Source organism: Trichosurus vulpecula, chromosome 4 (assembly GCF_011100635.1).
Source record: "Trichosurus vulpecula isolate mTriVul1 chromosome 4, mTriVul1.pri, whole genome shotgun sequence".
Classification (NCBI taxonomy): domain Eukaryota; kingdom Metazoa; phylum Chordata; class Mammalia; order Diprotodontia; family Phalangeridae; genus Trichosurus; species Trichosurus vulpecula.
In genome coordinates this window covers 17,126,936-17,149,843 of record NC_050576.1, presented here as the reverse complement: position 1 = coordinate 17,149,843, position 22,908 = coordinate 17,126,936, and the positions used below count along the sequence as shown (strand labels likewise).

The 22,908-nt window shown below is 45.5% G+C and overlaps 1 pseudogene; it reads left to right on the top strand.

Moving 5' to 3' along the window:
* Positions 1-7,580: 7,580 nt before the first annotated feature.
* Positions 7,581-12,905, top strand: LOC118846094 (annotated as a pseudogene).
* The last annotated feature ends 10,003 nt before the right edge of the window (positions 12,906-22,908 follow it).

Below are 22,908 nucleotides of genomic sequence, written 5' to 3'. Positions count from 1 at the left end.
TCCCGGTTCAGCCACCGCCCCAGGGACAGCGGAGGTGGGGCAGCTACAGAACTACAGCTGAAGTTGCTTCTGGCCCCAGGCCCACCTGGTGGGAGGAATTAAGTGGCAGATCAGAGCAGGATTGCAGAGCCTACTGAAGATCTAAGTCCAGTCCACGTTGGGGGTTCTTGGGGAAGGAGGAGTGCTGGTGTGGCAGAGCTGGCTGTAATAGCTCTGAAATCAACAGTGCATCCCCCCAAGCTTGGAACATAGTTCTCTTTACTCTACAAGCAGTCATACACTGCTGAAAAACTCAAGGGTCAAGTAAGTTGGCTGGGAACATGGCCAGGCAGCAAAAACGCACATAGATTCAGTCTCAGACTTTGGAATCTTTCTTTGGTGACAAAGAAGACCAAAACATACAGCCAGAAGAAGTCAACAAAGTCAAAGAGCCTACAACAAAAGCCTCCAAAAAAAACATGAACTGGTCTCAGGCCATGGAAGAACTCAAAAAGGATTTGGAAAAGCAAGTTAGAGAAGTAGAGGAAAAATTGGGAAGAGAAATGAGAATGACGTGAGAAAACCATGAAAAACAAGTCAATGACTTGCTAAAGGAGACCCAAAAAATACTGAAAAATATACTGAAGAAAACAACACCTTAAAAAATAGACTAACTCAAATGGCAAAAGAGCTCCAAAAAGCCAATGAGGAGAAGAATGCCTTGAAAGGCAGAATTAGCCAAATGGAAAAGGAGGTCCAAAAGACCACTGAAGAAAATACTACCTTAAAAATTAGATTGGAGCAAATGGAAGCTAGTGACTTTATGAGAAGTCAACATATTATAAAACAGAACCAAAGGAATGAAAAAATGGAAGACAATGTGAAATATCTCATTGGAAAAACCACTGACCTGGAAAATAGATCCAGGAGAGATAATTTTAAAATTATTGCACTACCTGAAAGCCATGATCAAAGAAAGAGCCTAGATATCATCTTTCAAGAAATTATCAAGGAGAACTGCCCTGATATTCTAGAGCCACAGGGTAAAATAGAAATTGAAAGAATCCACCGATCATCTCCTCAAATAGATCCCAAAAAGAAATCTCCTAGGAATATTGTCACCAAATTCCAGAGCTCCCAGATCAAGGAGAAAATATTGCAAGCAGCCAGAAAGAAACAACTTGAGTATTGTGGAAACATAATCAGAATAACCCAAGATCTAGCAGCTTCTACATTAAGAGATCGAAGAGCTTGGAATACAGTATTCTGGAGGTCAATGGAGCTAGGATTAAAACCGAGAATTACCTACCCAGCAAAACTGAGTATCATGCTCCAAGGCAAAATATGGATTTTCCATAAAATAGAGGACTTTCAAGCTTTCTCAGTGAAAAGACCAGAGCTGAATAGAAAATTTGACTTTCAAACACAAGAATCAAGAGAAGCATGAAAAGGTAATCAAGAAAAAGAAATTGCAAGGGACTTACTAAAGTTGAACTGTTTTGTTTACATTCCTGCATGGAAAGATGATGTGTATGATTCATGAGACCTCAGTATTAGGGTAGCTGAAGGGAATATGTATATTATATATATATATGTACATATATATGTGTGTGTATGTATATGTGTATGTATATATGTATGTGTATATATACATATATATACACATATATATATATACATATATATATGTATGGAGAGAGAGAGAGAGAGAGAGAGAGAGAGAGTGACAGTGGGCACAGGGTGAGTTGAAGATGAAGGGATGGTATCTAAAAGAAATAAAATCAAATTAAGGGATGAGAGAGGAATATATTGAGAGAGGGAGAAAGGGATAGATAGAATGGGGTAAATTATCTCACATAAAAGTGGCAAGAAAAAGCAGTTCTGTAGGAAGAGAAGAGAAGGCAGGTGAGGGGGAATGAGTGAATCTTGCTCTCATCAGATTTGGCCTGAGGAGGGAATACCATACATACTCAGTTGGGTATATTACACCACAGGAAAGAAGGAGGAAAAAGATAAAAAAGGGGGGATGATAGAAGGGAGGGCAGATGGGGGAGGAGGTAATCAAAAACAAACACTTTTGAAAAGGGACAGGGTCAAGGGAGAAAGTTGGATAAAGGGGAATAGGTTAGGAAGGAGCAAAATATAGTTAGTCTTTCACAACATGAGTATTGTGGAAGGGTTATACGTAATGATACGCATGTGGCCTATGTTGAATTGCTTTACTTCTTAGGGAGAGTGGATGGGAAGCGAAGAGGGGAGAGAATTTGTGGGTTGAGAAGTCTGGCAGCTGCTGCAGCTCACGGATTCAGGGCACTAGGTCCAAGTTGCAGTTTTCTTGTTCTCAGTTTCTTCATCTGTCAAATAAGAAAGTTGGTATCTTGGACATTCTCTCTCTTTGTGGTTCTAACTCCTGTGAGAAAATGATGGTGGACGAGGGGAGAAAGGAGATGAAATAGAAAAGTAGGATCCATTCTGTTAATTCAGTGAGAATGGAATTTCAGAGTAGTTGGCGTTAGGGATCTGCTGGGCTGCAGGAAGTGTAGACAATGGCCCAGTGTTGGTGAATCCACTAAACCTGCAGAGACGACTCAGAGATCAATAGTTCTGGATCCCAGATCTGGACCTGGAAGGGACCTCAGAGGTCCTCTAGGCCACCTCCCTCATTTGACAGAGGAGGAAACTAAGGCAAAGAGAAGTTATATGGTTTGTCATATAAACACCAGAAGTGAAATTTGAGCCCAGGCCTTCTGACTCCAGACCCAGCACTCTTTGGGGCCTTGGAAATTATTTCATCTAACTCCCTCATTTTTCAAAAAAGGAAACTGAGGCTGAGAGAGGGTAAGTGGTAAGTAACTTATCCAAAGTCATGCAGTCAGTAGCAGAGCAAGGGCCCAAACCCTCCGATTCTCAGTCCAATGCTCCCTCCATATTATTTCCTACTTGCTAAAGTACTCACTTCCTATAGTCTCCCCAACATGGCCTCCCCCTTGGACCGGAAATTAAAACCCCACATCTGGCTCCTCATCCCCCCATGCCCTCACCAAGCTCTAAGAGGTGAGCCCTTCACCCAGCCTCCATGATACTTGCTCTCCACCCCCTTTGACATATTGTCTTTCTCTATTAGAATGTAAGGTCCTTGAGGGGAGGCACAGTCTTGTTTAGGTCAACATAGTGCCTGGAATATAATAAGCTCTTAATAAATGTTCTCTCTCTCCTCTCCTCTCCTCTTCTCTTTCTCCTCCTCCTCCTCCTCCTCCTCCTCTTCTTCCTCTTCTTCTTCTTCTTCTTCTTCTTCTTCTTCTTCTTCTTCTTCTTCTTCTTCTTCTCTCTTCTCTCTTCTCTCTCTCTCTCTCTCTCTCTCTCTCTCTCTCTCTCCCCCCCCTCCTGTCTCTCCTCTCTCTTTTTTTTCTCTCTCCCTCCCTCCCCCTATTTCTCTATCCTTCCCTCCCCCTGTCTCACTTGTCTCCCTCCCTGTTTCCTTCTCTCTCTCTTTCTGCCCCTCTCTTTCTCTCTGTCTCTCTCCTCCCTCTCTTTCTTGCTCTCACTCTCCAGTCCTGTCTTATCTGTCATCCCTGGACTAATTCATCCCTGGGCTCTGGGCTGTCTGTATGGGGAAGGTGCAAAGATGCTTTTCCCTAGCAGTGATTCTTCCGATTTTCCTTGACGTCTCCTTGGCAGGCTGGAGTCAGCACCTGCCGCATGCCCACCTTTTCCACGGGCTCAAATGCTACCCAAGTAGCCCCTATATTGTAGGAGGAAGGGGAAGCGATGAAGCAGTTTGTTGAAGTGGAACTGAATAACTAAGGGCCCCCGTCCTCCATCTTAGCATTAGGACAGGAGGGGGCTCCCATTTTCTCACTCTGTAGGAACGATTAAGCTACAGTCATGCTCTGAGCTTATCTCTGGGCTCCAGCCTCTGATAAGGGCTTCACAGACCTCACCGTGAAACACCGTGGGACAGGACGGCTGGGTCCTGTCACACGACTCCAGTCATCTGCTCTTCACTGTGACAGTCAGTAGCTTCACAGTGGCCGAAGACAGTTTGTAGAGGACAGACCTGTAGTGAGTAATCTGGAAGTGCTCCTTCCTCACCTCTACTTAAGGGACCTGGAGCGCTGAGTCTTGCTGGTGCTGCTCTCTACTTACAGAATTCAGGCCCCCGTCACCTTTCCTGGTCAGTAGTCAAGAGTTACTAGCTGTGTGACCTGGACAAGTCACTTCACCCTGATTGCCTTGAAAAACAAAGCAAAAAAAATGAGTCTCCTTATTGGTTTTTCTGCCCCCAGTCTCTCCCCCTTCCAATCCATACTGAGCAGCTGCCTAAGTGATCTCTCAAGTTCAGACCAGGTCGCATCCCAGCCCAAGACTCCCCAGTGGGTCCCTGTTGTCTTTAAGATCAGGTACAAACCCCTCAGTTTGACCTTTTGAGCCCAACTCAATCTGACTCCAGACCTGCCTTTCCAGATTTATCATGCATTATTCCCCTTGTGCACTCTTCATTCCAGCCAAACTGGCCCATGCAGCCTCCCATTTCCGTGTCTTCACACAAGCTCCATCCCATGCCTGAAATGCCCTCCTTCCTCACTTCCATCCAGCTCCCTTCATGTGCCCTCTCAGGTGGCACCACCTAATGCATGAGGATTTTCTGGATTTCCCCTAGCAGTGAGTGCTCTCTTTCCCATCCCCACACCTAATGTACCCTGCAGATATGTCGAATTTATTTATCTGTGCCCATGGTATTCTCCCACCCCAGCCCAATGGGATGTAAACTCTCTGAGGGTAGAGATTGCTTCCTTTTAATTACAAAAATACCCTGATATCTTTGGTTTTTTCCATTTCCCAATGCCTCTCTACCCCAGTGCCTCCCAAAGAACCATCGCTTAGAACATCGAGGGGCCCTGCTCCCATAAGGGAGCAGCCTCAGACTCTCCAGGAGTGAGTCAAGGCCAGAGCCATTGAACACTGTTGGTAGGAGCCCCACGTCTCATTTTGCTTTTCCATCTTACTCTCCCCGAGGCCAGGAAGCTTCTCCCATTACAGAGGAGAGGACACATCAAAGCGCACATCCTTGGGTTTTTTTTTTAATTTTATGATTTAATAGTGGTTGGCTTTCATTTCTGGAGACATGCAAGTCTGGAGGAAAGAGGATTCCTATAAAACAGCTCGCCTTCCCAGTCTGCTGAGAGGCAGTTAATGGGCTTTCGATTCCACCAACTCAGACCCCATGACAGTCCCCCCCAAAACACTTTCTTCCATCCCCTTGGATAAGGTCCTGCCTGAGGGTTTGTCCTTGGCCTTGGTCCACATTCCTCAGGGTTGCCTCAGATGTGGGAGAGGGAAAGGAACCTAGACAGTTACTGGACAACCTCCCCCTAGTCCCCATAAGAATCCTCCTCTTTGAAATTAATTCACAGGATGTTAGTGCAATAGGGAACCTATAGCTGTGATCTGATCACAGGATAGATTCAGAGCGTGGGGGGGGGGGGGAGAGGGAACCTTAGACACCCCCCCCCTTTTGCAGATAAAGACACTGAGACCTAGAGAATGAAGTGACCCACTCAAGGTCACACAGCTACCCAAACCACAGGTTCATAAGATCATCTATGAAGCTGGAAGGTTCCTCAGGGACCATCTAGTCCAACGCAGGGGTAATTGAAGCCCAAAGTTAAGATATGATTGGCCCAAAGGCATATGCTCATAGAAGAGTCAGAGAGCTAGGACCTAGGTCTCCAGAATTCCTCCCCTTACACCTCTACTTCCATCCTCAGAGACTATGCCAGTGAAGGAAACACCCCTGAAATTGGCCCTCTGAGAAAGCAAGAGTTAGTTTTAATTTTCCTTTCTTGCCTCTCTAGCAGATGCTTTCTGCTCAGCCTCCCAGAGCCAGGCCAGCTACAGGCCTCCCCCCTCAGGATTCTAGGTGTATCTTTGAGGGACTGGGGAATTCCATGCATTTTTGCTGGCTTTCCCAAACCTGGAATTCCTTCCCTCCTCACCTCTGCCTCCCAGCAGCTTTCCTGATTTCTTTCAAGTCCCAGCTAAAATCCCACCTTCTTCTACAAGGAGCCTTTCCTGATCCTGGTTAATGTTGACCCTTTCCCTCTGTTTATTATCTCCAATTTATCTTGTTTGTACATTGTTGTTTGTATGCTGTCTTCTCCATTAGATTGTAAACTCCTGGAGAGCAGAGACCATTTCTGCCCTTCTCTGTGTCTCTGGGGCTTAGCACAGTGCCTGGCACATAGTAGGTGCTTAATAAATGTTTGACTTGTTGACCTGACTGGACTCTCTATTGAATCAGCTCAAACTCATTCCAGGTATGGTTTTTCCCTACTGTTAGCCACCAGTGAGTGATGCTCAATATAGCAAGAACAGAAGTACAAATATTTTCCCCAAACACCTCAGGGGTGCACTTTCCTCATACTGCATGGCATTGGTCTACAATTCTGGTTCTACAACTGCAGCAAGTCAAAGAGGCTACTGTCCGCCATATCATTAGCAGAACAGAACCAGTTAGAATGTCTACACATGCTTCAAAGTCTCTCCAGGGCTTCTATGACTGATAATACATCATAACAGTTGTCCTAAAAACACGCTCCCAACCTCTGCCATGTGAAGAATTGCATCATTGGCTCTCTGCCCATGGAACAGTCCCTGATAACACCTCAATTCAATACCTTGATGAATCTGTGATCTCAACAATGTTGCCTGCCTTCTAGCTGTGGGTAGGTCTCACTGTCCTTCTATGCCCTACTCATCTTTCTGGACCTGTGTCCATTCCCTCCCCCCACCCCACAGAGTCACAGGGCCTTCCTCTAATCTGCACAGTCTAGGGATACCAGTGAAGCCCATGGGCCATCCGTCTGTTGTCTCTCACTCTTTCTGCCTGACTGACCCACTTCCTTTGTCACTTGTACATCTCAATTAAATACCAGCTTCACATAGAGAGAAAGATCAGAAGGTATGAAGGAGGTAGATATTTTTCTGTTTGTATGACTTCTCGAATCATCCTGGATACATTTTTAAAAATTTAAAAATCAATTATTAAACACTAATTTTTTTCTTCCCATCTCTTTCTCACTGGAGAAAGAAAAAGAAATCCCTTAAAATAAATAAGTATAGTCAAGCAAAAAAAATTTCCATAGTGGCCAAGTCCAGACACATTCTACATATTTAGGTCAGGAAAGGGGGAGCATCCGTCATCTTTGGTCCCCGGGAATCTCAGTTGACCTTTGCCCTGGTCAGTTCTTAAGTCTTCCAAAATTGTCCATTTTTATAACATTGATGTGATGGTATAAATCCTCAGTTTCCAAACTGTGTACCACAGTGCCGTGGGAAGCCCCCTGTGACTTCTGTCAGGACGCCCCAAGTGGAGACTGCCAGCTCAAAGAGTTAACAGCTTCAGCCTGAGATCTCACCACATTCCTATCCTCTCAACATCCTTGAAAGCCAGAGATATGGTTTGTTTATTCATGCTTTTGGCTATATCAGTGACTTTTTGGACTTTCTTGTTTTTGACTCATATCTCTGGGAAGCTGGGTTTTCAGTGTCAGTTCTGATAAAAAGCAAATTCTGTGTGAAACAGAAAGTGAGGACGGGCGATGAACAGTCCGATTCTAAGGTTTAAGAAGCTATCTTACCAGTCGCACGTACGCCATTAGCGTGCAATTGTGGTTATTTAAGAATGAAATAAAAACATCTTCCTCCAGATGGCCGCCATAGTGATCTTCCTAAAACACAGATGTGAACGCATCACTCCCTTCCTCCGAAAACCAGCGGCTCCATTACCTCAAACAGTTGTTTGGCAGGGAAAGCCCTTTCCAACACAGTCACAATATACCTTTGCAGGCTCGTTGTATCTTTCTCCATCCCCTTGGATAAGGTCCTGCCTGAGGGTGTCCTCTGTGGTCCAGCCAAATGGGCCTTCCTGTTCCTCCTCCTCCTCCATCATATTCCATGGTCACTTTGCTTTAGTCCAGGCTGTCTGTCATTGAGGAATGGATGTCCTCCCCAGCTACTGAAGGAATTCTAAGTTCCTCTAGAGGCATCTACGTGACTCAGTGTATAGAGTGCTAGACTTAGTCTCAGGAAGCTCTGAGTCTGAATTCTGCCTCAGGTATCTCTCTGTGACTCAGTTTACTCATCTGTAAATGGAAATAACCCTAAATAACAGCAGTTTTCTTGCAAGGTCATGAGGATCAAATGAGGTAATATCTATAAAGCACTTTACAAATATTAAAGCATCATATAAATGTTAGCTAATATTATCAATATCATGAATTGTTAATATAATGATATGAAATGGAATATTATACTATCAAATGATAAATTCATCTAATTATTATTAATAATAGCTAGCATTTCTATAGCGCTTGAAAGTTTGCAAAGCATTGTACAGACATTACTTCACTGGAGTCTCATGACTGCCCTGGGAGGGAGGTGCGCATTTAGGGTTGCCATGTAGAGAGACGGCCAGCCTGCAGGCTTGACTGTCAAAGTCAGAGGCTGATGCAGAGTTCTCTCCTTCTTCCCATACAGCTCCATCCCCTCCCTCTGTGGTCCTTCCTGCTGAAATGCCCAGGGCCAGGCTCCTGGGGTGAGGAGGGATGCCAGCTGTGGTTTACCTACTGTCCTGCAAGTTCAGCAGTGGTAGGCAAAATGCTATATTTAAACTGCAAACATTTGCATTTTTTATGTTGCCTGGAAGAGGAAAGATATTAATAAACTTTGTAGGCTGATACTGGGTGCAGATAATTAATATGGGCTGAGCCTCCAGGGTTTATTCAATTGAAAACTGAGGACATTGAGAGCTGTGTTAATCCTGGATAACATTAAGGGAGAGGGTTACCAAACTAGCAGTAGAGATACTTCTGCCCCCAGGTGACCCCTTTCATTTTCTGATAATCATAATAACAGCTAACATTTACATAGTGCTTCACCACCAGCCAGGCACTTTACAATTATCAGCTCATTTGATTCTCACAACCACCCTGGGAGGAGGGTGCTATTATTGTCCATAGTTTACAGATGGGGAAACTGAGGCAAAAAAGGTGAAGTCAATTGCTCAGGGTCACATGGCTAGTAAGTGTGTGAGGCCAGATTTGAATTATACTCTATGAGCAGAGCCACCTAACTCCCCAATTCAAGTCAACAAACATTTATTCAGGAAAGAAAGAGAAAGGAGAGAAAGAAAGAAAGAAAGAAAGAAAGAAAGATAGAAAGAGCAAGAAAGAAAGAAAGAAAAAGAAAGGAAGGAAAACAAAGAGAGAAAGAAAGAAGGAAGGAAGAAGAGAAAGAAAGAAGAATAATGAAAAAGAAAGAAAGAAAGAAAGAAGAAAAGAAAAGAAAAAGTCCTTGTCTTGGGGGAGCTTACAGATAAGTTAACATAAAGTCATTTGAAGGAACAGAGAACGTTAACCACCTGGGGGAATAAGTAAAGATGTGGCAGAGGAGGTGGACCTGAGCTAAGCCTTGAAGGATGAAGAGGCTTCTGAGAGGCATTCCAGGCATGGAAGAAAACTTGAACAAAAGCTTGGAGGTGAGAAATGGGCTGTCCAGTAGTCCAGTATGACACAAACATAAAATTCATGGTAGGTAATAAGACTGGAAACGGTAAGTGGGAACCAGCCTTAAGTGCAGGTTGAAGAGTTTATACGTTGTCCTAGGACAATAAGGAGTTGGCAAAAAGTCACTCAAGCAGTTAACAAGCACATAGTAGGCTCTTAATAATTGTTTTTAAATTGAATTTATTAAGCATATACTATGAGCCAGGCACTGTGCCAAATACTGGGGATACAAAGAAAAGCAAAAGATAGCCCTTGCCCTCGAGGAGCTTACAATCTAATGGAGAGACAACAGGCAAACAAATATGTAGGAACAAGCTTTACGCAGGATAAATTGGGCACGATCAATAGAGGAAAGGTACTAGCATCAAGGGGGATGGAAAAAAGGCTTTCTGTAGAAGGAGAGATTTTAGCTGGGAGTTGAAGGAAACCCGATGCCTGGAAAGTGCCTTAGCTCTGCTTCTTAGAATCCATGGTTTCCAGGCAGTGAGCTAGCATTTATTAAGCACGTACTGTATGCCTGGCACCATGCTAAGAGCGAAGGGTACGAAGAAAAGCAAAAACAGCTCCTGCCCTCAAGGAGCTCACATTCTAATATGGTGCCTTTGGCATGACGCAGGTCCGATGGTCTTCCCATCCCAACCCCCGCTGCCCCGCCTCTAGAAACCATCTAGTCTTTGTTCTGCATCTGTAACCACCTGGTAGTGCCGTCACACCGGGTCGGCTTTAGAGGTGAGGGAGCGCTCCCCACCATTGAATTTGGGGTTTGGCCGCTCCTCCCAAACCACACCTCTCTTTTCTCACTGTACACAATGGCAGGGTAAGAAAAGAGTGAGTGAGAGCCGGTACCCATTCTTCTCATTGACCACCGCCCCGGCTAGCTGGCGGCTAACTGGGCAGCCAGGTAGTGCAATGGTCGGAGTACTGGCCCTGGAGTCGGAAACACCTGAGTTCAAATCCAGCCTCAGACACTTACTAGCTATTTGACCCTGGGCAAGTCACTTAACCTCTGATTGCCTCAGTTTCCCCGAATGAAAAACGTGGATGATAATAGCACCTCCCTCTCAGGGTCATTGGGAGTATCAAATGAGAAAATATTTGTAAAGCACCTTCCAAACTTAAAAGCACAATATAAATGCAGCTTTTATTGTTCACTATTAACTGGCTTATGATTTTAGCTGAGGAGATAGGAAGAAGGGAAAAATCTAGATCCCAATTAATCATGCCTTTGGAGAAGTTTGCAAAAAATTATTAATAACCTAAATTATAAGATTTTTTTTTACTTTTTGTTCAGAGCCCCTAAGTCAAGATGAAATACAACTGATTTCAGACCTAAGTGCAGATCTTTGTTCTTTTCTAAGTTTTATGTATTTCCTGCTGCTCACTAGCACCCTCCATTGCCTTCTCTGCTGTTCATATTGAATACATAGGCACACATCACAAAGAAGTTATGATCAGTCATAGTGTTTGTATAAAACAAACTCAGGAAATAGAAACAACTCAAAGACAAAGAAAAGATGGTAGAAAGTACCTGTTAGTGATAGGGGAGGGGGTTGGAGGAGTTCAATCCTTTGCAGCCTTCAGCAAAGGGACGGTCACAGTCAGTAGTTTCTAGTCTGTTCCAGTCACCACCCACAGACGTGTTTCTTCATGAGTGGAGGCTTAGCCGCAGAACCAAGCCTGCAACACTCAGTCTGGTCCTGGAACTCATCACAATACACCTGCAAAGGCTTCCTTTTCTCTCTCCTTTTTTCTGCCTTAATCTTTCTTTTTCTGTTTCTCTGTCTCTATCTCCCTCTCTATGTCTTTGTCTTTTTTCTCTCTCTGTCTTTCTCTCTGTCCCTCTGTCTCTCTGTTTCTCTCTTTATCTTTGTCTCTTTCTCTATCTCTGTCTCTCTGCCTATCTATTTCTCTTTTTGTCTCTGTCTATTTCTCTTTTGTTTTGTCTCTCTCTCTCTCTGTCTCTTTCTCTTCGTTTTAAAATGTAATTGGGAAATGTTTAACTTTGAAACAAAAATACAATACAACATAGGTAATGCTAATTTGTGGTTTTCTAAGTTAGTATGTGGGCAGCTAGGGGACACCATAGTGCATAGAGTATGGGGCTTGGAGTCAGGAAGATTCATCTTCCTGAGTTCAAATCTCAGTCACTTACTAGTTGTGTAACCCTGGGCAAATCACTTAACCCTGCTTGCCTCAGTTTCCTCATATGTAAGATGAGCTAAAGAAGGAAATGGCAAACCACTTCAGTATCTGTGCCAAGAAAACCCTAAATGGAGTCACAAAGAGTCAGACAGGACTGAACAACAACAGCAAAGTTAGCATGCTTCTACAGGGATCCATTTACATTTGAGTTTGATATCATTTCACACAGAGAGCTTTATGTATTCCTCCAGGGCACCCAGTGAGTTAGTGGCACCTCCCTAGGACTAGAACTCAGTTCCTCGATCTCCTTTGCATGTTATCTCCCTTGTTAAGTTGGAAGCTTCTTGAGGGCAAGGACTAACCTTTGTCTCTTTTTGTATTCTCACTGTTTAGCGCAGCACAGGGCACATAGTAGGTGCTTAATAAATGTTGATTGATTGATTCTAGACCAAACAGATGGCTTAGCACTAGTCTCCAGGGAGCCTACTACAATTGGGTAAGAACCACAGGACTCACGTCTCTGACCTGGTAGTTAGCTCTCTGTCACTAGAAGTATTTAAACAGAGGCTAGGGAGATGAGGTCAGGGACCATGTCAGTGGGATGTCAATGGTGGTCACAGAATCACAGAATCTCTGAATTTGAAAATACCCCCCAAACCTTTTAGTCTACCTCATTCTGGAAAAGTGAGCACCCAGTCTTTGTCTAAATACCTCCAATGGGACGGGACAAAGTGGGCTCCAGCATGGTAGTGATGGCCCCTCACTCCTAGTATCCACCCAACGTCTTCCTAGAGATCAGCAGAGGGGCTGTCCTGCAGGAAGCATACCCCAAAGACCTGCCAAAACTTTGTAGAGCTGGCTTGATGTCATTACTATAATGGCACCAAGTTTCATAGGATCATCAAAGATTTCATGGTTAGTGTGGTCATCCAACAGGAACAGCGGAGATGGCATATCTATATATGGCAAGAAATTTGAAGATGAACTTCACCTAACTGTGAAATTCACAGAGGCTAGAATTCTTTCAGTGATCAATGCAGAGTCAGACCCAACAGCAGACAGCTCTTCATAACCTTGGGGCTCAGTGAGAGGCGTGTCATTTTCAGCTGTGTGTGCCAAGGCCTAGGAATGGTGAATCAAGTGGGACTGGCTGAGACAAATGCCCAGGACTATCCAGTTGACGATATGAGGATTATCAAGGCTTACCCATCTGGATAAAACTGGAATCTTGACAGATGAACCCAAGATGTTGCAAGTAACATTTTCACTTTCTCGAGAGGGTGGCTAGTGCCCTGGTGACTTCTGGATGTGAGAGCAAAATCACTTCTAAACTCTAATCTATTTACTCTTGAGTCGAACTTAGCCAAGTGGCTTTGGTTTTGTGTCACTAATTAAGCCCAGTGTCTCAGAAGTGCTGGAGAAGGAAATGCATTTTACCAAGGCATTTCTTTCCTTTCCAACACATAAATAACAAAACATTTGTACAGATGCCCAGAATCCTTCCTCTCCTTCACTTGCTCCTGCTGATTAACCTGGGAGGAAATTAAATAGAATCCTGGGAGAAAAAGGCTTTGACTGAGGGAGAACTGATCATCTCCGAGGCAGTGTGTTCGTTCTTGCTCTGAGCAGCTCCCATTGTTAGGGAGCATTTTCTCTTATCAAACCCAAATTTCCTTTTTCACATCTGCCTTCCCTGAGCCAAGCACAATAAGTCATTATCTTCATTTTTTTCTCATTTCTCATTTTAAGGCTGGCTACCAGATGATGAATAACCTAGATGTGGGGCAAGGAAGGTGAGTCTAGACCTGTGATTTTATTGATTGGGGAGCTCCCAGTGGGGACTTGCCCTCCACCAACGTACACTGGCAGCTACAATCTTCATCTTTATGACCTGCCTGGGGCAGTGAGAGGTTGAGTGCCTTGTATGGGATTCCACAGCTGGTATCTGTCAAAGGTAAGACTTGAACTTGGGTTTTCCTGACTGGCACCTCTCCTTCTCTTCTCTACTCTATTCTCTCTTTTATCCTAAATTATTCCCCAGAAATACTTGACGGCAATGAATGATGAAAGACTCAAGCCAACATATTTTTCACAGCTCAAGTAAATTAGAATGTTAGGTAGGAGACAGAAAACATTCCTAAGAAGAATGAGACCCAGAAACACATGACCAGGTTCACAGCATTTATTTCTAAATACCCCAGGAGGCTTTTATTTCCAGCACAAGGAGAGGCTGAACAAAAGCCGTAGTCATTTATCCAACTAAACGCCATCTGAGCACCTAGTCTGTCCAGGCCACTGCTATACCAAAAAGGGAGATACAGAGTATCCCCCTGGTGCCTGCCTTCCCAAAGCTCACAGTCCAGTTGGGGACACAAAATAAGAATCCAGAACAGGATACAATGAAGTACCACATGGTTCAGTAGGAAGGACATTGGATTTGGAGTCAAAGGACCTCGGGCCAAATGCTAGTGTTACTGCTGCTTCCTCTGAAGGCCCCCATTTCTTCATCTGTTTAGAGAGAAGGTTGGACCCCTAGGCTGGCAGTCAGGTGGTTCAGTGAATAGAGTGCTTTCCTTGGAACAGGGAAGACCCGAGTTAGGAGTTCTGCTTCAGATACTAGTGTGTGACCCCACGAGTCACTTCCGCAGTTGGTCATCTGTTAAAGGGTGATCAGTATCACATATCTCAAAGGCTGTTGTGAGAATGCAGGAAATCCCCTTGAAAAATTCAAGTGCTGTATAAATACTTCTCTTATTATTATACTGACTGCGTGACCCTGGACAAGTCACTGGGCAAGGTGTTCTCAGTGCCCCGGGGAACTCTTCAAGGCTCTAAGTAACAGAGAAGGTGCCAACCTGCATTAGAGGGATTTTCCTCACCTGGGAGTTCCCTGTACCAATGAAATCACAGTCTTGTCCTTATTTGTATCGTTATCCCAATTGGTGTTGTTTCACTAAATGCTCTTCCAGGGCCCTTCCAACACAGGATACTATTTGATACCAACAGTAATTACTATAATTCAGAGAAGAGGGAAATATCTATGGACCGAGATAGTCGAAAAACCCTTCCTGAAGGAGGTGGGTCTGGAGTGGGGAGGGGTCTGAGCCTGTAATTCTGTTGATCTAAAGCAGGGTTCTTCAACATTTCTGTGTCACAGAACCCTGCGGCAACCTGGTGAAGCCTAGGGAAAGCTTGCTTTCCTCCAGCAGTGTTCATGGAGCCCTTGGCTGCATCACCCCCTGACTTGTATTCTGCTCTCAAAATCCATGCTCTATTCCTTCCCGATTGAACGAAGGCTCCTTGAGGGTAGAGACTGTTTGTTTACCCTTGGGTCCTAGCACACAGCCCAGTAAGAACTGACTACGGGTGAGATCTTCATCAAATTCATTAACACACAACTGATATGAAGAAGGGCTCATTACCTAACCTTCCTGGGCCTTAAAGGTTTGGTGGGTAAGATCTGCCCCAAGCAACATTCTCCATGGAAACCTGGGCTAAGCCCTACAGACTGACCTCCGCCCTTGACCATTGTCTTCCTCCTCCACTTCATGCAACACACACACACACACACACACACACACACGCCTTCTGATTTCTCTGGAAGTGATACCATGTCTCACAATCTGCCAAATGCACAGAGACTAGAGTCGATAGGCAGGGATAGCGGTCAAACAAGATGGGGGGGGGCGGTTATTGGTCATGGGGGCAAAGCGGGGCTCAGGAAGAGCAAATACAGAAGAGCCAGCCTGCCTCCCTGGGGCACTTTCCAAGATGTGAGGGCTTCATGTCAAAGCCTGCAGGCAAGATGAAGGCTTCAGATAACTATCCTAATCAAAGTCAATCATCCAGAAGGAAACCAGGGTGCTAAAAAGAGTGGAATTTGTAGTCAGAGGATCTAGGCTGGACTTGTAACCCTGATGACCAACTGATCCGCCCTGCTCTGACGATTAGGTTCTAGTTGTTACTAGCTGGGAAAGCCGCTTCACGTTTGTTTGCCTCAGTTTTTTCATCCTGTTCTTTCTAGGATTCTCCAGGCACCAAGCTCTGGGGATCACAATAAGCAAAAGCAAAATAAAACAATGAGAAATAAAAAGACCAACCAAAAAACAGCTGTTCATTGACCCCCTTTGCTTAACAGCTGAGAGATCTTTTCTAGTAGGAGGAGAGAGCAGTGGAAAGGGATTGGAATCAGAGCCCCCAGTTTTAAATCCCAATTTGGCTATTTACAAGGTGTGTGACCTCGAGAGCCTCAGTTTCCCTCTCTGTTAAACGATGGAGTTGGATGAGATGATTGATAAGGCTCCTTTAGGTTCTGACCCTACTATAGCAGGTTAAACAGAAGACCCCCCCCAAGGGGCTAGATGAGACCCAGCTCCAGGGGAGGGGGCCCCTGATCACCACCCACCGCCTTGTGAATGAAGACAGAGGTCATCTCTGGGAGAATATCTAACAGCTGGTTCGTTTTCAGTTCCCTAGGCTCTACCCAAGGTCAAAGTTACTGTGGGTTTGAAGCACAATCAATACCTTGGGTGCTTAGAGACCCCTGGGAATCGGGTCCCACTGGATGTCTGATGCTGCTCGGCTCTGGGCCAAGAGTCCCAGGTAGGAGTCTAGCTTCAGGACCCAAAGTGTTCTGGAAGTGGCCCGTCTGTCGGCCCCATCGGTCCAATGTCCCCCTCCCTTTGTCCTTGGCTTGGCTTCTCACTCTCCTTTGTCCAGTACATGCCTCAGCAGGCCCTGCAGGACATCAGTCAAGAGGCCACTTAGGAGCAGGAACGGTGAGGCTACAGACTTACATACACGCACATGCATGATCTACATGCATGAACACAGACTGAAAACTGAACCCAGGCAAAAAGTTCTCCCTGGTTTCTCCAGGAAATGCCTCAAAAGTTGTTCCTCGACCACGACCACCGTGCTCGTTCTCGGCCAGGGGTTAACGAGCAGCTGCTTGTGGGTCGGTCTTTTCCCTCTGCATTCCTCTGTCTTCTCTGCCCCCCAGCATGGAGCCTGGCGAAGGCTAGAAACAACAGGATGAAGAACCGAGGGCTGGTTTCTGAGCACAGCTCTAGCATTTACACAGCACTTGAAGGTTTGCTCAGCTCTTTAAAAATATCATCTCATCCAAGCCCCACAACAACCCTGGGAGGTACGTACCATTATTGTCCCCAGTTTACAGCTAAGGAAACTGAGGCCAATAGAGGTTCAGTGACTTGATCAGGGTCACACAGCTAGTGTCTGAAGCCGGATTTGAGCTCAGATCTTCCTGACTCCAGGTCTTGTACATTATACAGGTGGAGAAGAGTCTGAATGTCTGGGAAGAGAAAGGGGGTAGGAGGGGGAAGACACACAAAAGGACAATATTTGTAAAGTACTTAGCATAAAGTACATAGCACATGGTAGGTGCTATATGAATGCTGGCTAATATTATTCTGCTTTTTCTAAGTCAGTTAAGGTTGCTAGAGTTAATGACAGCTCTACAGAGAGCTGGAAGGGGCCCCAGAGACCACAGACTGCAGCCCCCTCATTTTACAGGTGAGGAAGCTGAGATCCAGAGAATTGACGGGAATTTGCCCAAGGTCACCGAGGTAGTAAGCGGCAGACCCAGCAGCTGAGCCCCAACCTCCCACTGCATTCCTCCGTCTTCTTTCTTTCCCCAGATTTTTCCCCACCCCAAATGAGAGCCCTGTGGTGGGAAATTGTTCATTCTTTGACCTAAATTAGCTCCATTGGAAAAATCAGCTTGAAAAGTACTCGTAAGTTCTTTTCACCATCTGTGGACAAAATTGTCCTTTCTGCGTGGTCCGGTTTCTCTTGTGTCATTTTAGAAAACACAGTTTGAGAGATGTCCTCCATCCAGGAAGGCACCGCCCAGCCTATCTGAGTGGCAAAAAGGAGGCATGGCAGGATAGGGACCATCGTTCTTCCCGGAGAGCGGAGTCGAATCTCTTTGCTCATGTTTTGTCTTGGGCCGTGGTCCACCAGGTGTCAGAGCCGTGATGAATACCTGGGTCACTTTTCTATTACAACTTTAAATGTTTAAACATTCAATGAATGGGGAAAGCTGAGGAGCCGGGGAAAGAAATGGAACAGCAGATGGGCAGGTCCCCGGGTGAAGGGCGGAGGTGAGGGGCACCACCAAGATCCTCAGAATGGCAGGAGGGAGTGATGAAGTCCTGTGGGCACTGGGAAGACCCCCGTCTCAACATCTGGGGAGCCTTGGACAAGGACGGGCAGGCAAGGATGGGGAGGGGGGATCCCAGATCCTCTGCCTGTGTAAGCGTCCTTCTGATCAGGCTGAGACTGGCTGCCTGAGTCTCCAAGGACCCTGCAAGTTCTTTTTCTTCCCTGCTTGGGAAGAGACAAAGCTACCGGGGAAGGAGAATGGGAGGGTGGATTTTTCCCCTGCGGTGGCAATTTCTCTGTTTCTCTGGAGAGGGCCTGGGGGAGAGTGTGGGAGGGGATCGGCGGCAGTGAGCAACAATACTTGCCACATAGTAGACGTTTAATCAATGCATATTGACTGACTGAATGACCTCCTTGGCTTCCGAACATTTTTCTGCAAAAGCGCCCTTCCCCTTTGTCTTTGATCTCTTTGGGGGTGTACGCCCTTGGGGGTATATTGCCTGTGGTCATACGCTGGGTCACAGGGTGTGCACCGTATAGGGACTTTTTAGGAAAAGCTCCAAATTGCTCTACAGAATAATAAGAGCGAGTCTTCACACAGCCCCTCAAGGTTTACAAAGCGCTTTGTAAAAACTATCCTGGAAGATAGGTACTGTTATTATCTCTGTTTTACTGATGAAGAAGCTGGAATATCACTGAGGTTGGGACTTTTTTACTGCTTTAGAATGATAAATCAATTAAGTGTCTCTGATTGAGCCTTACTAGGTGCAAAGCCCTGGCCCAAACCCCTATCTACTAGGTGCTAAGCCTATGCGGGTGTGAAGCCCTCAGGGTCCTAAGGGGAGTCGCTAAGGCCAGAGCCAATAGCAGGAGCCCGAGTTCTGGTCCCTCAGATGATGCTTGATGATGTCCAAAGACTATATAACAAGAGAGAACAGAGCTATCTTCTGGGGGGCTCTGAGCCACAGGAGGAGCGGTGTGTGACTCTGGGCTAGCCATTGGTATGAGCTCCCCAGCTCCTCAACTCAGATGTCGATGGTTCCTTGGTAACTATGAATTGTATTTGGTCTGTGTATAATGTATGTTTGTAATTTGTTTGTGTTTGCTCTGAAGTTCAAGGTGCTGGCTTTTCCCCCTGAACTAAGTGAATGATATTTGTATGTTGGATTGAAATAAGATGGTTAACTCCTTAACGTTTCTTTCCTTAGTAAAGCAGATCAAAAGAAGCTGTGCTGGCGGCATCTTTGTTGTTGGGCTTGTGTTGGTCTTTCATCCCCACAGCAGCTGCTAGCCGAATTGTTGCAACAGAAACTGAGTCACAAAGAAGTTACGTGATTACCCAGAGTCACACAGCTAGTTAAGTGTCTGAGATGGGATTTGAATTCAGGACTTATGGACCCTAGTCTAACATATTATGCACTTTATGGAAATCGGATTAATTCATAGTTCCACCAGTAGTCAATCGATGAACATTTGTGAAGCACCTAGTACGTGCCTGACTCTGTATCCACTGTACCACCTTGCTGCCAATTGTATACACCCTAGGGGGATACCATAGCTGAGATTTCTGACACCGAAGACCCCAGACCAAGTGTGTCTAGGTGGGCTACTGTACTAAGTAGTAAGCAGCTCATGGTGGAAGGGATGTTCATTGGCCAACATCACCACTGAGGGGCCTGGAATCCTAACCTGCCCAGGAAATGTTTATTTTGACCAAGGGCAGAGCAGCTGGGAATGAATTACTGGGTTTGTAAATTAGCTTATTGGGGGAAATTTTTCCAAGAATCAGACATTGAAAAAGGTTAAAGTTTAATTTGTTACCCCATACCCCCTCCCAAAGGAGACCCCCTGCCCCTAAAATAACCATCACCCGGGGAGAGGGAGACCTGCCACATGCCAGAGTCTCAGTTGCTTTATGTTTCCCCGAGTCTTGACTGGAAGAAGGGTCAAACTGACCTCACTGTCACTGAGCACGTGAACATCTGTGAACATCTGTGAACTTTTCAACCAACATTCTTTCCACCTCCTCACTTCGGCCTCATGATACCCTGGCTCTCTCTCCCCAGAGGACACTGCATACCTTACAGCCTACATCACTGGGGGACACTCCTTTTCTTACTCCCCAACTCAGGCCAAGAGGAGAAGAGGGGCATACTCTTCTCAACACACACCCCCTTCCAGACCACTCTCCTACCACTGTCCTTAAATGACCTGTCTTCTCCCATCTTTTTCAGTGACTTCAATACCTGGGTCATGGTCTTCCCTTTACCCCATTCCTTGACATCAGCTTTGGCACTATTAAAAACTGACAATCTGACCACACAATTTCCCAACCTCTCTAATGCCAACCAACTCATTCTTGAGCCTACATCAATTTATACATCACCACCATCCTCATCACCTCACCCCACCTCTCAGAATTATGCTCCCTCCAAGATCCAGGCCTTCAAAATTCCACTCTCTTAGAATCCCAGAATGTCAGAATGGGAAGGGAACTCAAAACCCACCAAGGCCAAAGGCTCTGGACCATTTTTGTGACATGGGCCCCTTCAGCAGTCAGTCTGCTGAAGCCCTTCTCAGAATCATGTTTTTAAATGCAAAACATGAAATACGGAAGGTGACAAAGGAAACTTGTAATACTGAAATTCCATTATCAAAATATTTTACAAAATATTTCAGGCTAAGAATCTCTGATCTAGTCCAGCCTGAGCGCAAATCCCCTCTTCGACATACCCAACCAGTGGGCATCCAGCCTTCAGCGTGGGCACATCCATTACTTTCTGAGCTATTTCTTCTCACCTTTCATCAGACTTAAATGTGCCATTCTGTCACATCCACTCTCTGACCACAGCCTCTTAGCCCTCTGTTCCTTCCCTCTCTCCAGAACATAAATCTACTCTATGCCCTTTTGGTGACTTTGAGTCCCATGGTCTACCCTCATTCTCCCGAATCATCTTGCCTATTCTAATTTCACCGGTCTGCGCAGGCAGCTGTGATCCATGGTCTACCACTCCAATGTTTCACAAAGTCAGGACAGACTGCTCTTTAATCCCTTAGTAGCCTGACTTTTCACTATCCCTGACCCATGAATCTTCAGCACCGGGTAACCTTTAACCCCAACTTCTCTACCACTGTTCCAGGACTCCTGAGCGATACTAGAGAAAGTCATGGAATGAAGATGTTTTCATCCCCTGAAAATCCATGGTACCGAATGCTAGCTTGGTCTTCTTGGCTCCCAGGCAGTTCTTATACTCTGTCCATTCCTCATGACTGGGCCAGATCTTTTCATCTTTCCTCTATAACCTGTGTCCTCTAACCTGGTCACCCCCTGACCTCCGCACTATACCACTAAGAAGTTCAAGGTTATCCAAAGTTAACTGTCAGGCTCCTCTCCTCCTTCCCTGTGGTCACAGGAGATATATCCCACTACTCACTGAGGTCATCTTCCACACCGTACCCCACCATGTACTCCAGGGTCTTCCCATATGGCCCATCTTGCCGGTTCCCTCACACCACCATGCATCTCCTCCCTTTGCACTGGTGGTCTCCTCCACCTGGGACGTTCTTCATCTTGATGGCAGCCCCTTGGAATCCATGCTCCTCCAAAGCTCAGCTCAAGCTCCTGCTTCCACAGGAAGACTCTCCTGATGCCCCCCGCTGTCGGTGCCCTCCCTCCCCAAACGACTTTGTCTCCATTGTGTACACAGTCTGTGTATTTATATCTGCGTGCACGTGAAGGTCATGCAGTAGAGTGTTGGAGTCAGGAGGACCAGAGTTTGAATCTCCCCGCATGTTCTTATTAGCTGCACCATCTTGGACCAGTCGCTGACGCTCTCTCAGCCTCAGGGTCCTCATCTGTAAAATGAAGATGAATCAGAACACCTGCTCACAAGATTGTTGCAAGAATCGACCGAAACCACACCTGTAAAGTGCTTCGAAAACAAGGTGCCGTGTGAACGTTAGCTGCTTTATTGTTACGGATTGTCTCCCCCCTGGATATTTGTACATTATATATTATCATGTATCATAGAATCCTACCTCACATATTACATAACATACAGTCCATTATATGTTACATAATATTCAATAATATACACGCAGCCCTTTAAAGTTTGCAGAGTGATTTGCATCTATTATTTCATCTGAGTCTTATGTCAACCCTGTGAATGAGGTGTTGTTGTGATCTCTGAGTCTGAGAGAGCCGAAGTGACTTACTATCTCAGGACTGTATGACTACGAAGCGTCTGAGGCAGGACTGGAACTCAGGCCCTCTGGATTCCCAGACTAACATACGCAGGCCACCCGCCGCCACCTCTAGGTCTAATGTGGTCTCCCGGAGGGTAGCAGGTATCTCACGTTTCTCCTTGTCTCCCCAGTGCCAAGCACAGGGCCTGGCACTTAGTAGGTGCTTAATAAATGCTTGGTGATTAATTGGTCAATGAAGGTTCTTTCCCTCCCTTTCACTCTTGATTCCGTCCTTTCCTAGCTCCTGGGATCATGCCCTTCCTTTTGTGCTTCTTCAGTCTTCCTTTCTCTTTCGTTGGCTTTGTCTCACCTTCCTACAAAAATGCTGAGCTCGCCTTATAGTTCGGAAAACCTTCCTCCAACCTTTCTAGCTCATCTAGCTAAACTAACATCCCATCTTTCTCTTCTCTTCATTGGTAAATTTACTATTCCTCATACTCCCCAACTCCCTCCCACTCCCCTCTCTGCTCTTCTTTCTAATGCAGATTCTCTCTCTAACACCGTCTAGGAAACCGCTCTCTTTGAGGTCTTTGATGACTCACTAATCACCAAGTCTCTTGTTCTTCCATTATCCTCCACCTTTCCATAACTTCTGACACCATTAACCAGATCCTCCTACCGAGGGCGCTCTCTTCCATTGGCTTCAGACCCTCCCACCTTTCTAACAATTCTTTCTTCTTCTCTTTCTCCGATGCCTCATCCTATCCCAAACCCTTTAATGTGGGCGTTCTTCAAGACTCCTAGTATGAGCAAGCACAAGTCCATTTTGAGGAAGATAGGTCTTGGAATGGAAATAGACAGACAGCGATGCCAGAGCTCATGAGCCAGAATTGCCAGTCATAGAACTGAA